The sequence below is a fragment of the Pogonomyrmex barbatus genome, unplaced genomic scaffold (genome assembly GCF_055798465.1).
Source record: "Pogonomyrmex barbatus isolate J1 unplaced genomic scaffold, ASM5579846v1 scaffold10, whole genome shotgun sequence".
Taxonomy (NCBI): Eukaryota; Metazoa; Arthropoda; class Insecta; order Hymenoptera; family Formicidae; genus Pogonomyrmex; species Pogonomyrmex barbatus.
In genome coordinates, this window is record NW_028297099.1 from 1,760,179 (window position 1) to 1,773,718 (window position 13,540).

Genomic DNA, 13,540 nt, shown 5'->3' on the forward strand with positions numbered 1-13,540 from the left:
AAAGACAAGACTGCGTATATAGCGGCCGTACACGATGTAACGATGTCGAGAATATAGAGGCTATGGCGGAGGTAACTCAATGCATTATTCAGCTCGGTCAACCCTAACTCACGCAAGATGCATCCTCGCCTTCCTTCATCCTCCTCCAGGATATACTGCAGCGGTCACCTATACGTCACCATGCGTGCCTGTGTACTGAATACGTATATCGATCTAGCGTTTCACGAGCCACTGATTTCCACTTCGACAGTCATGTCAGTGATCACTTATTATTGACTTTGTAGAGTTTGTCTTATTATTTTGTCGTTATTTAATTATTTCGACGATGAAAATGAGAGCTTATAGAAATGAGAAGGAAAGATGTAATATTTCCCCATTTTCACATGAAATATTCGATAAATGTTAAAAAAAAATGTGAGAAAACGTCTGTTGGTTTTAGCGCGGTCAGTTACATAGAGGGGAAGATAAAATCAAGAATGACGCTTTTTCGAGAAAATTCCACTTTTCTGAGAAGTTTAGGAAGTCCCACGCAAGTAGTGGTCCGATTCGAGGGTAGTCAGGCGAGGCAAAATGGGTATTTGGTATTCCGACGAAGTAACCCCGAGCTCTTTCCACTCTCTTCCGCTCGTCGCGCACGCATGCCAACTATCTTCCGGTCGCTAGAGTCGCTCTCCACGGCTTTCGTCTCGGAGACAAGCAAATATTGGCGGTTGCTCTTGAAACGAAGAGTCGGGTCTGACTACACGGTGGCGAATACTTTCGTTATAAATAAAAAAGGCTGCAAAGGGTGCCGTCCTACATGGTATTACTAATTCGAAAAAAAAAAATGTAATAGTATTTAGGGAAGAATATAAGCAAAAACTTAAAACAAAGTTCTTGTGCTAATTATATCCTTTAATTATCTATATATACTAGTATATTCCACAAGAGTCGCACAACTTGTAACTGTCGATATCACAAATAATAGCAGAAGACGTTTCAATTTTAAATTTATCTCGCGGTAATTCTACGAGAGTTCCAGAAAATATGATACGAAACGGAAAAACGACGATCTGTGCAGATTTTTAATCAGCATTTCCCGCGCAAGTCCGAGGTTAATTCCTCAACTAGTTAACAAACAGGTCGGTTCGTCAACGTTGCAAGAAGAAACGCTTGATTCGAAGCGAGTCGCGATAAACATCGCGAGTTCGCTGAAGTTTTCACGCAGCAATCTCTCCGTTCGTCCACGACTTACGCAGAAAGACCATCCCGTCGCGTACCACCTCATCTCTTCCCCTTTCTCGTTCTTCCGCTCCACTCTCTTTCCCGTCTCCTCGAATTTTCCTCTCTCTCTCTCTCTCTCTCTCTCTCTCTCTCTCTCTCTCTCTCTCTCTCTCTCTCTCTCTCTTTCTTTCGCCTTTTGACTCTCCTATCTGCCTGCTCCTCGTTCCTTGCATTTTCACTGTCTTTTCCGCGTCTTCGCGGCGGAATGTCACAACTTTCGCGAAAGCCTTCGATTTGGACGCAGGTGGGTGGAGGCACGGACGGCGAATCCGCATCAAACGAACCGATTGCAGAAAACTTGTCGAGAACCCCGACGAAATCCGCGAGCCGTCTCCTCATCTTTCTCTGCTCCGTTCGTCGTCGTGTGTTCAGCACTGCAATGTTTCTTTCTCTTACTTTCTTTTTCTTTCTTCACAGCTGCACGTTCTATCTCGCTCCTCCATGCCCGTCCCTCATTCTTTACCGATTTCTATCATTTTATTACTACACGTTGCCATCTCGTCTCACAATGTAACGTGAAAGATTGTCGAAAATGAAAAAATCGCGAAATCATAATGTAAAAATGAATGTGAACCGACAGATCAAACGCTAAAAGATACTTGATGCAACTGAATAGCAATCAGAGAAAAAAAGAACAGCAAAAATAGTCGATATAATAATTATAAGATTCTATAAAAAAATTCTATAAAAATTAAAATATATTAAAATGATATTAACGTTTATTTTCTAAATCGACATTTATCGCTAATCGAACGATAATTAAAGCAAATATCATCTTTATATTTATATATGAAGATTGACCAAAAAATGATTATATAATATATGATTATAATATAATAAAAATTATAATAAAATTATAATATATCTTATATTTATGTACTGTCTATTGTGTATTACATTTAATATTTATTCCATTTTCTAATATTTCGTCTATTGTGTGCAAAGCTGAAACAAAATAACTAACTTGGCGCGTGTTGCAAGCTTGATAATCCGATATTATTATATAAATGTTTTTAGATATATTGAAACAATTTTTAATGTAACATTTCTAAAAAAATTCGGAGGGAAAATATCGAAATGAGGATATTTTTAAACAAAAGGCGTGTGTGAATCTAAAATCTCTTAAAATCTTAAAATCTCTCACAAATAATTTTAACAGTCATCTAGAATAATTAAAGAAAACGTTGTAAACCATTTATTAAGCAATGAATACATTGCATAATATTACCGAGCATTGGTGTGATTAAGCACCGAGAGCGAAGATTAGATCGTATTAATAACTCGCGTTACCGTTGATTCGAACAAGTGGATAACGCGAAAAACAAGCGACCACCGACTCATTTCGAGACGAAACAACTGAATGTCGTTGATTATTCGTCGAGTACCTTTATTAATACGAAATTCACAGCGTATCATCAATTCGCGTTTGCACGCACGATGTTGCACGGTACGGACGAATAAATGATGCGGAATAATGCGTCTTAATAAATCGAATGCTTCAACAACTGTTGCGCGTCCCGAAACGAGTTGGGCAAATGTCGGTTGTAAGTATAGTGGGGAATTATTAATCGCGATTCCCGAGTGTTAATTAATTTGATCACCGCGAGTAAGATTCTTCCCTCAACTCGATTATTACTCACGATTTTACACCACGTACGACGGAGCAAAAGACAAGAACGATAATTTTCGATCATTTTGTAAACGACAATGACATAATTATATTACAAATGTTTATATATTATCTTACTCAAAACAGATGCCAAAGATATCGTTCAGTAATTTTGATTATTAAAACATTAGCTATAAGTTTATGAATTCTTTCCAATTATTATAATTTCGACGTTTCTCGTTCGCGCATGTTCGCTGTTTGTCGTTACAATTATTTTACTTATTTCTCAATAGTTTCTCAATAGTTTTCTAATCAGAGAATCCATTATGCTGTATGTACACTTCTCTTTTGACTTTGATCCTTTTTATTAGATAAACAAAGATCGGGAATACATACATTGATCGCGACATATTCCTGTGTCGATTTCCAAGTATTAGAGGAGCAGCGCGTTACATTTTGTTTGTTTTATTCGCGCTATCACATTATACCTCGATTCGTGAAAGTCACTTTCACTATAGTTTCGACGGCGAAAAAAATTCCAATACTTTTCCATTGAAATCTGAAGTGACAATTTTATCCTATTTTCAATCTCGATTAAAATTTTTACATCTGTTTTTGGCATTGTAACTAATATAATAAACCTTTTACTAAACTATTCAATATTACAGCTATTGTTTAAAAATATTATTGAAAATAGCTAAAAATTTCTTTTAAACCTTAAAATAGGAAATTATTTAGTTACTTATTTCAAAAATGTAAAATGAAGGCTTAATTCATATAAAATAAATCTTTTAGAACTTATAAATCTCAAGTTAAAACACAGGAGTTTCGGTTACAATTAAACAATTGCTTAATGATGTTGTAATCCATAGAAAAATGTAAACAATAAAACTAAAGCAGTAAAAAAATTGACTAACCACAGTTTCGGTTATTCTTCTTATGGTCGAGAAACAATTGTCTGTGATCTTTTCTCATTGCTTTTTTCTATATGCCAGGGCTTTTGCGTCTCATTTTTCGCGAAGTGAGATAGTAACGACCAATCAGCGTGCGCGCGCATGCGCGTCACACAGAATAATTTTTGACTAACGCAGTCTTCGCAATCGTGCGATAGTTTCGTGGAATCTTGCGGTTGTTCGCCGTCACGGTGAATCCTCTCCGTATTTTCGATATGTTTACTAATCGGGAGTGAGTGTTATTACGCGAACGAATGTTCGGCAGTGTCGAGTCGAGCGGCGGACGATCGCCATGGAATGTTTATATCAACATCGGGAGTAATTGCGACAATCGAAATTCTTCGTTCGCAATCGGAGTGTGTCGCTTCGTTTCGGCTGGCGTCGCGGAAGTGTATAATAAGAGGACTCGCTACTTTGCATTATTCAGTATCTCACGCGTGACGGAAATTTCGGGAGTGTCGAATGAGTTTCGGTCGGTTGTGCGAACGACTAACGGTGTAATTGACGATCGACAATGACTCCAGTACGCGATGGCCCGCCTCGCAAAGTGGACCGTTACGCGGCGCATCGGTGTGAAGTTGGTCGCGCGCTCGAAAATTTTTTTTCATCCGCGCGACGGGCGTCTGACCGACAGACAGCGGGTGATCGGTGCGGCATTTCGCGTCGTTTCCCGCAGTTTTCGAATATATCTCGTGTGTAATTTTGCGTCGAGAGTGCCGTGTTACACGACGGGCGATCATTGTATCGTGTTAATTAACGCGCGGGATCGTAATTAGCCGCGTTTTTCCGATCGATATCCGTGCGAGTGCATGTTCGGAGCATCGGCGCCGACGACGACGAGGAGGCAGCTTCGACCAGGTAACAGCGGTGCATCAATGGATGAGTAAACACGTTTATTACATACAGAGGTCTTCGTAACATGTTACAGGTCATATATGTATATATTTTTGTCTGGAAAGCTACATCACCCGTCGAAAAATTGAAAATGTATATGTTATTATACGTTGAGATTTAATTTAATTTCCATAAAAGGCAATATTTTATATTTTTTTATTAATACGTTCGTTAAACGTTTATTTAACGAACAGAATTAGAATATATCGAAAAAGAATTTCTCTTTCTAAAATAATTTTTAAGAATACAAAGAGCCTGAGGCATTTTACTGAACATTCTGGACCAATTCTATTATTTGTTCATTTATATTGTATATCGATAATTCAACATTGCTGCATTATAGTGATCGAGTTTAAACACACATTTCGATTATATTCCTGTTATATTTATCTACATTTTCTTTTTATTCAAATAACTGAATTAAACGATATTATTTTTGTTTGGTTGCACGATTATATGGTATGCAAATGGCATTTGATTGCCAACGAATCTCGTTATCAGGCATTTTTTTTAATACGAACGTTATTTCTATGCGAGTTATTCACATATTTATTGGGAACTGAATTGCTAATGCGTTTGCTATAGTTAGTAATGTCATTTTATCGGTATTATTGATGCATGCCAGGATATTTTTGGTTAGAATAGAAATACAAGTATTATCAGCAGAGTCTTTCTTTTCTTAAAAAAAGAGAGAAATAAAGTGCCTCAAATTCATCCGGAACTCAAAACAAATGCGTTTAATCCATGGAATATCAGACAATGAGCCTCCTTGTGCAAAGCGGAAGTTTTATTCATACGCGATAGGAGAATTAATAGATATTACGTTTTTTGTTTAGCCATGTAACTTCACGAAGGGGGATGGATATTGATTGTGGGGGGGGGGGGCGGAAGGAAGGAACGATGTTCTAACAAGGAAGAAAGATTTTCCGCGTCGTAATTTGCCTCGTAGGCAATGATTGGTTTTGCCTTACCGCTGAAATTATTCAATTATTCATCGTAAAATTATTATATATAATGATAAACGAATGGAAAACTTTCGGAGGGAGCTCGATGTTATATTTGTTCCTAACTCGGCGACGAGTCTCTTCGCGTGCGACTAATAATAACACGTTCGTCTTTTCTTTCTCAAAGTCCGGAAAACTCGGTAACTGCGGCCGTTCTTCCGAAGAACTCTAATTTCACGGATTTGGGGTGTCACCGCTTCATACACGACGGAGCATTTACTGACCGCGGTAGTACATGGAAAAGATCGTGACCGGCAAATGAAATAACCGAGGGCGGTTTCTCTTTTTTCTCTCCTTATCCCGACCTGTCAACCGTAACTCCGCAGGCATTCTACGCGAAATCGTGACTCGGTTTGGCCGGGACGGACGATGGAAGTACCATCTTGAAAGTGTATTTGGCACCGACGAATTGAAATCAAATGCTAAATATACATTAGAAAACGCAATGAAAAAGAAATATTATTAATTTTGCTTATTCAGAACCGTAATTTATTAACTCAGCTTATCCACTGCTTTCTGGCATTATAATTGTTGGGAAAGTATTTTAGGGATCGCACATTTATTCGAGTGAAAAAAATCTTATAAATAAACAGTAGAAAATGTATATAGCGTTGTATGCGACGAACATAAAGGGTATAATTAATCTCCGCGGAATATCAGCATAAATCCTTTCGTGCCGTAGTAATCGTGCCCTTCTCGTTTCAAAGAGTATTATCAGTGGATGAGATTCGCGGGAAATAAATTCTTCTCGATTGAGAATCCGATCCTGACGATCTAATCACGCGATAACCACGAGCGTGATCCTTCTTCGCAGGGATAAGATCGAAGGAAAGGGAGATACATCAAGCGGCTCGTTAGGATACAAAAGCCTCGTGCGATGTTAGTGTACTTCATGACAGCATTTTGTATTTCGTAAAACTTTTCTCATTGCATTTTGTTAAATCTTTTTCATTTCACACGTTTCGATATTACACACAAACGCACAGAAGATCCATCGTGAGATAATCGCGAAATCGAGCGATCGTGCAAATAAAAATATTACCAGTAACTTTTAGCGCTTTAACTTGAGTTTTGTTGAAATTAAAAGTATCAGACAAGTTCATTCCGGGATATAAACGCAATATTCCAAAATTGTAAAGGAGACATCTTCTTTCTCCTTCCGGCTCTGTAATTTTCGATAACCCGCGCCCGGTTTTCCGAAAGCGCCCTGCTCGAATCCTCGCTTCGCGTCATCGATAACGTCATCCTAACATTCTCCGAATCCGGCAAAGCGAACACGTACGAAACACGACGAAGAACGAGAGCCGTCGGGCGCCCACACCGATGCACTCTCTCCGAAGCCGGAGAGCTATCCATCTTATACGCGCGTCTCTCTGAAGAGGTTTTATTCCGCGCCGTTCCCAACCCTCTGGCCCGTCTTTCTCCCGCGATAACGCCAGCCTTACAACTGATTGTGAGCGAGGGATGTCGCACCCTATTCGAAATTTCCTCCTACGTTTCGTTCGGGATCATCCGAGACAACTTAAATCTTCGACACCTTTCTCGCGAGTTCACCTCGATGCCTATCGATCGCTTTCGACGAGGGCGTTTGTTGCCCGCGCCCAATTCCTCCATGATTATCTCGTTGCACGTATTTCGTTTTATGCGCAATTTTCGCGGTTTCGAAAACAGACAGATGTATCCTGCGAATATAAAAAAAAAAAAAAAAAAAAACAAAACAAAACAAAAGCCAATCCAGACAGACGCTTTAATTTCCTGAATACATAGAACGTATTACAATCGCGGGTTTCAGTGTCAAGTAATTCGACGCGTTGTATTTGAAACGTATAAAAAACGCTTTTGCGTTATTTTCTATTTGAGGATGAACCGTGAAATTTATTGACTATATTAACTGTAGCTGTTTTTTCAATATTAATTAATACACTTCCTGAAATAATATTCACTTTTGCGGGGGAACTGTCTGTTGTAATATTAAATCACGAGAGATAACGCATATAAAAGACGGAAATGTCGATCATAAAGCGCTGTTATGATAGGTTCCGTATTTACATATTTGTAAATCACTTCGTTTAAATCTGAGCCCGATTCTTAAGAATGATAGGATAATGACACTCGCTGATGCATATGTAGATTGAAACGAAGGTCTGACTGACATCGAGAGACTCTGGACTCGCCTTAGCATGTTGATCGAAACGAGATTATGCTGCAGTCACTATAGTTATAATATACATAGCCGTGATTTTTCAACGAAGGATATAACGCTTTGACTGAGATAAAATTATAGTTAAATGGAGACAACTATCGATGCGTTATGATTATTGATCGAAAATATTTTTAATTATTATTATATATATTTTTAATTATCAATAAATAAACATTTTATACAAAAGAATAATCGATCAAAGCGCCGGATAAAGGTTCATAGTTTAAGAAAAAAAAAAAATTACATTTCAAATGAATTTTCGACGAAAATCGTTCTTTCTCTGCTCTCCATGCGCTTCACGATATCTCGCCTTTATTTCCATACGCTCTGTGACTTTGCGTATCCCACCTTCTTCCTTTCTTCTCATTCAAAGGTCTTCGTTTTATACATTGGACCATCTCTGACTCTTTCGTGGATCAGTTCTCTTTTCCGATCTTTCTAGATACTTCAAGGAGAGGGATAAGAGGTACAGAGCGAAGGCCTCGAACTCACGTCTCTTCTCGCGCTCAACCGAACGAACTATCCGCCTTCTTTGCCCGCGCCCTCCATTCTTTTCTTGACTGCATTTTTGTCCCTTATTAGATATTCTATTTTATTGAACGAAGCCTAGGAGCTTTCGTTCTTTCCTTCCTGCCTTCTTGGCGTTCCCACTTGCATCCTTTCGCTTTGCCGTCGACTACACACGCGAAGATATCCTCTCTCTTCCTGCAGGATTCTATCTACCCTACCTTCAATCTCCCCCCCCCTCTCTCCCTCCTGCTACCGGTATCATCCGCCAGGAACGCCTACCCCTCTTTTTTGACGACGTGCCTTTCGTCCGCGACATCGTTTTATTCCGCATCTCGAATTTCAAACGTTATTATTCATCCTTCCACGAAACCCCTTCGCGAATCTTAGATCTTCGTCGTTGAGTATTTCCGGTTAGGCGCGCGCCCGGAAATCATTCTTCTTTTTCTTCTGCCTTTCGACTTTCGCGGTGTTACGTGGGAGCTACACACGTTGAGTTTGCTTCTCGCAAGGGAACCGGAAAGTTGGAACGACGATGGGGTGGCCACGATGGTCGAGGGAGAATGGAGAATGTAAGATAGACGAGAGAGTGAGGAAGGAATTTTCTCTGTATTTCCAAAAGAGGTCGAAACTGTATTTTGATGCAGCGGTAGAAGCTAAATTTTATGCCCGTAAGATTCCATCGGAGAACAATAAGCCGCCGCATTGAATCGAATGGTATGATCGTAACTTGGTAAATGGTCAAATTAAATTTGGATACGGTTTGACGATTCGAATTCGGTAGCCGACGAAAGGTCCATCGAAAATTCAAACCGTAACTGGAATTCTATTATTTCGTATATCGCACATTTTGAAACCAACGTTGATTGTATTCTCTGTGTTTCTAAATCGGCTTGATAAAAGTAATCGCACATATAAAATATTTAAATTGATATTAATATCGAATATTAACTGTTCAATTAAATATGAAATATCTAAATGATTTTAATGCATACATTTGCCCACATATAATAAAACCTAAACAAACTGAACTAAATATTAATCAAGTAAATTATTTTCTGTAATAATATATCTCTATAAAGTTAAAGTACAGCAATAGTAATTATGATAATTGCTACCGGAAATTTAATAACATCAACACACAATCAATGCAACGAATTTGATGCTTGCAAATCATAAATTAACGCATTTTCACCGGAGAATAATTGTTTTAATATTACATTACGTTGCATGATAATTTTTTTATCACTCTTTGCACTTTTTTTTTATTTATTTATTGGTCCTACGGGAATAAGAAAGCGTAGGATTCCACGCGACCCGTCGAATAATCGGTAACGAGACAGCGATCTCTCCATTCGACCCCAAAGTAACTCGCATTCTTGAAATAACGAGGTTCAAGGGGACGTGCGACCGTAGAAAAGTGGGTAATCTTCGTCCTCGTCGTCATCGTGCGAATGTCGTCGCACGTACGTGGCGGAACGGGGAACACGCAGAGTCTCGTAATAATATCCGCCCGAACAGGACCCGCAGGACGCACCCTTTTCCTCGTGCTTCTTCTGATCCGGACAATCATCGTTCCTCTCTTCGGGACATCATCCTCGGATGACCTTACCGGGCTTCCCTCATGGATTCACACAGCCGAGAACGAGGCCAATCGTGCTTCGACATCTCTGCTCGCGCTTTTACAGCATGCTTCAACGATTATCTTTCATACACGGATGGCGATCTATAAGAGTTAATAATTTTTAGTGATCAAATCGAAAACCGGAAACGTAATTAAATAAATAATAACGTATTAAAAGAATTCTATTTTAATCAAGTTTTTATGGATTAAAAAAAGAACACATATGTTTTTAAATAAAATTGTTTCGTCCCGTCTGTCACTTTGGAGATTTGGAAAAAGTAATTTTTTTATTTGGTCGTGATATCATCTCTTTTTTGTGTCACTCGTCATCGGCTTTCCTTGTTGCTCGTTTCTCTCTCTCTCTCTCTCTCTCTCTCTCTCTCTCTCTCTCTCACACTAAACCTGAATAGCTGATTATGTCAGACGGAGTTAAGACCGCGTTTGTTTATCTGATTTAACGTTATAACGGCAGCCAGACAGGCTACCGTAGAACGTCGTGGTGGTATCTCGTGTAACTAAGATTGAATGGGGGAAAGAGAGAAACGGGGATAGAACCAGCACGAGAGACAGGAAAGGACATGGGACGAAAGAGGGAGGAATAGAGGAGAGATATCTAACGCGTTTTCCGTTCTGTTGCCGAAGGCGAGGACGGCCTTCCTTCGAAGAGCAGTTTAGTTACAATGAATGGACCGAATGAATCACGCGGACCAATTAAGGATTACAGTAAGCGACGCTCCACCATCACCGGTTCCGCTTTCCGGGGTCGATACCGGAGGTGCGAAGAACCGAGATGTACTTTTAAGATGGGGGTGGAAGGGGAGGGGGGGGCAAACTGGGTCTCTTCACGCTTGCTTAGCCTTTGCTGGCTTGCACTTAATTGGAACTTAAGTATACTTTCCGGGCGGTACATTCCGTCGCTTTTCAGAGTTACATCGAGTTGAGAATTTTCTCAGATTAGAAGCAAAGGTAATTTTCAGCAAAGCACTGAAACGTAAAATTTCTAAAAGCAGCATTGATCCTTTTTAGTAACTAAATAAATTTTTTCCTTGAAAGAGAAAAAAATAGATTAGCATAAGAAATAATAAAGCTGCTATTTCGATAATATCTTTACACTATTTTTAGTATCAGCCGTGATAAGATCGCTCGGTATGATTTTTAAAACAAGCACAAATAAATAATTTTATTCTCTTAGATCGTTAAAACAGAATTTTACTTGTGAGGAAATTTAACGATATTACTGTTATTATCTTGAATGAAGTTAATGCGATTGCAGATAAAAGTAGAAAGATCTTTCTAAATTTATTTTGCAAATTAACGAGTATCTGCAAATTGTGAAGGTTTCATAAAAATGTTTTCTTCGCGAAGAAATCATATTTTCAAGTATCGCTCAAAACTAGTTACAAGTGTTCCTTATCGTAACTATAAATTCTATATAAGAAAGATAATCGAATATTTTGAAATGAAATAAAATAAGTTGATAGTTAATCATCGTTGTTTGATCATCGTAAATCATTCGCTAGGATTGAGAACTAGATATGGGATATTTAGTGATTGAAATAGCTCTGTAAGTTGTACACGATTATCTTGTTTGTATACAATTTTAGAGATATCTACTGTCTTACCAACATTTCGCTTATTGGATTATATTGCGCGAGAGCAAGGTAAAACTTCATTTGCTATTCTAAATTTTATTACGCGGAACTTAGATAAGATGAAAACGGAATAGCACATCACGTGGGATTAACAGCATGCTTTAATTTAGAGGATACTATGCGCGTTTACTTCGCCAATTCTAAAACCAATCTACCGTGCGCGCGCGTATCTTGCGTATCTCTGAACCGTCTACTAATTTATCTCCGACAACATGAGTCGAGCTACGTTACCACCTCTTTCCTTTATCGTTAACGAGATCATAGACAATGCGTCACGCTTGTAACATCGATAGATTTCACGTGAAATTTTTTCTAGACGTATTTTTTCTTATCTCTTCCTATCTCTCGGTAGGTATAGCGCGTAATTCTGATTTCGCACATGTCGGAAGAGCCCGTTGCGCTTGTCCAAAGCGTTGGAACGTACCCAAGGAAATCCTTTCTTCGTGGGATCCGAACGACCACCCGGATATTTTTGAGCCGATGCCAGATTCGTTTCGAGACTCGCGACTTCAGTTGAGCCTCGTAGTAGCCGTTTGCACAGCGGTGCTAAGACAGAAAGAGGGAAACAAGAACGATGCATCATATGAAGCATCATACGAAGCTCTAGGAACTTATAACTTATTCATGCTGATACGTGCTATATTCGCATCGATCGTTGCGAAAATTCTCAGTTGTCATTCGCAACTACCACTTTTTGTCTACGTACACTTTCTTCGTGATCGAGCTATAAGATCCGCTTTAGTCCAATTTATAAATGTACATTTTAGTAGGGCAGATGTTTCTAGACAGTATTACGAAACTATTCTATCTACTGACATTACGAAATATCTCTAACGATATCACTTCGATCTTTTATGACATTGTCAACACATAAATAGCCGTTACACTTTGAAAACAACGATTATGATTAAATATCTTTATCTCTAGGAACTTGATGTATATTTATAATATTATATCAATGAGCGCTATATATCTGAATTGAATTTAACGAAATTTAAAAAAATTTGAATCAGATATCAAATCTACTAGTAAATAATGTAAAACAATGTAAATAGAGCTCTTATTTTTTTTAATTCTATGAAACAAATTTATTTTTGTTATTCAAAAGCACTCGTCCAATTAAAAATAAACTACTATATAAAAACAGTTTAATTGGATACGGGATACATTGCGTTCAACTAATTCAATTTGTATAGAACTACGAAGCCTGTATTTAGAACGGTCAAGGCAGTGCCGAGGAGAAATTTACATCGATGCGTTACATAATCGCCGCAGTTAACCCTAATCTCATTCATGACCTGTAGAAGTCATGCGCTCGTACGCTACGGGGAACAGTCCATGACTAAGTGCTCGATCACGTGAACTCATTCGACACTCGATAATCGCGTACGCCAAAGAAGGGCGCATGCCGGCAATCGCCCACCGTGCGAACCACCTGCAGCGTTCCTAGTCTTATTCTTACATGAAGAGAGTGCGAGAACCGCCGATATGCCGTCTCACCCTTTTTGCGGAAGCGAGGGTGCTGTCGCTGGGGCAGAAGCCCTTTCTCTTTCTCTATCTTTCTCTCTCTCTCTCTCTCTCTCTCTCTCTCTCTCTCTCTCTCTCGGAGGGTGCCGATTTGGGGGATGAAGCACAACAGCGGATTGCGTGTGTACCGGCCCCACATACACACACACACACACACACACACACACACACACACACACACGCGCGCGCGCGCGTACAGTACTACATGGTCGTACAGAGGGAATCACAATGGGAAGAGGGATAGAGTAAGCTAGAGGGGTGACGGGCATGAAGATGACGACGACGTCGAGGACGACGACGAGAA

General features: G+C 39.2%; 1 protein-coding gene and 1 long non-coding RNA gene across 9 annotated transcripts in view; one reads left to right on the forward strand and one right to left on the reverse strand.

Moving 5' to 3' along the window:
* The window catches only part of Ten-m (teneurin transmembrane protein Ten-m), a 499,088-nt gene that overhangs the window by 287,315 nt on the left and 198,233 nt on the right, over window positions 1-13,540 (forward strand). The gene's annotated exons all lie outside the window — the stretch shown is intronic.
* On the reverse strand, window positions 9,393-13,480 carry LOC148937860 (uncharacterized). Its single transcript, XR_016141444.1, has 2 exons — window positions 12,134-13,480; window positions 9,393-10,159 (listed from the first exon to the last, which is right to left on the reverse strand). It is a non-coding gene; the product is annotated as an uncharacterized LOC148937860 (long non-coding RNA).